This window comes from Lemur catta, chromosome 3 (genome assembly GCF_020740605.2).
Source record: "Lemur catta isolate mLemCat1 chromosome 3, mLemCat1.pri, whole genome shotgun sequence".
NCBI lineage: Eukaryota > Metazoa > Chordata > Mammalia > Primates > Lemuridae > Lemur > Lemur catta.
In genome coordinates, this window is record NC_059130.1 from 53725317 (window position 1) to 53726901 (window position 1585).

Below are 1585 nucleotides of genomic sequence, written 5' to 3' on the forward strand. Positions count from 1 at the left end.
AAAAAAAAAAAAGAAGAAGAAAAGAAAAGAAAAAAGACGAATTTTGCAAGGATGTGGGGAAAAAAAAATTCTTGTATACCATTGGTGAGAATGTAAATTGGTGCAGCATTATGGAAAACAATATGGAGGTTCCTCAAAAAATTAAAAATAGAACTACCATATGATCTAGCAATTACACTTACAGGTATAAATCCAAAGGAAATAAAATCAGTTATCTCAAAGAGTTTTCTGCACTCCCACATTCATTGCATCATTATTCACAATAGCCAAGATATGGAATCAATCAGTGTCCAATGACAGATGAATGGATAAAGAAAATATAATACATACACACACAAACACACACACACACACACACACACACACTGGAATATTAATCAGCCTTAAAAAAGAAGGAAATACTATCATTTGTGACAACATGGGTATACTTGAAGGACATTAGGATAAGTGAAAAAAGCTAGGCACAAGAAGACAAACACTACATGGTCTCACTTATATATGGAATCTAAAAAAGTAGAGCTCATAGAAGCAGAGAATAGAATGGTGGTTACCAGGAACTGGGGGAAATGGGGAGATGTTGCCCAAAGGGTACAAAGTTTCAGTTATGCAGGATGAATTAAGTTCTGGAGATCTCATGCACAGCATGACTATAGTTCATAATATTGTACTGTATACTTGAAATTTGTTAAGAAAGTAGATCTTAAATGTTTTGCGGGGAAAAAAAAAGAAAATCAGGACACTATATAAAATATAATGTTTTTTTCTCTCATAAGCATATTCTTTTGTCATTAAACAGATTTTTTGGAAATGATTTTAGTCACTGCATAATGCATGATATAGATGTACTGTAATTTATTTAGCCTTTCTCCTACTGTTGACATTTAGCTAGTTTTCAATTTTCACTAATATATCTAACTCTCCAATAAACATTTTTGTAGACAAACCTTTGTCTAAGATTCCTTTTTTAAAAAAAAAACAGAGACAGGGTCTTGCTATATTGCCCAGGCTGGAGTGTAGTGGCTTTTCACAGGTGCAATCATAGCACACTATAGCCTGGGCTCAAGGGATCCACCAGCTTCAGACTCCTGAGTAGCTGAGACTACAGGCACGTGCCAGCTCTTATTTCTTAATAGTATGTCCCAAGAAGAGAAAGGACTAGGTTGAGGATACAAAGCTACAAACACTCTTTATGTAGACTGCCCAATTACTTATCAGAAGGGCAATTTATACTCCTAAAGCTACATATGAGGATTCCAAACTTATTCTCTTGCTAACACTAAATTTAAAATTCCTTGTGAATTTGAAAGGGGAAAGTAGAATCTTATAGCTATGATTTGCCCATCTTTGGTTGGTAGCAGGACATACGTTCATCACTGTTCCTCACCTTGGTCTCCTACTTCTGAATACTCCATTTCAGTCTCCTCTGGCTTTTCTTTTTCTGACTATTCCACAGCATTCTGTCCTCAGCCCCTTGAATGTCCCCCAGGCATCTCAAACTTAGTATGTCCCAAATTAAACTTATCTTCACCCCTACACTTGCTCCAATTTTTGATTAATGACATCATCAACCATCCAGGCACCTTAG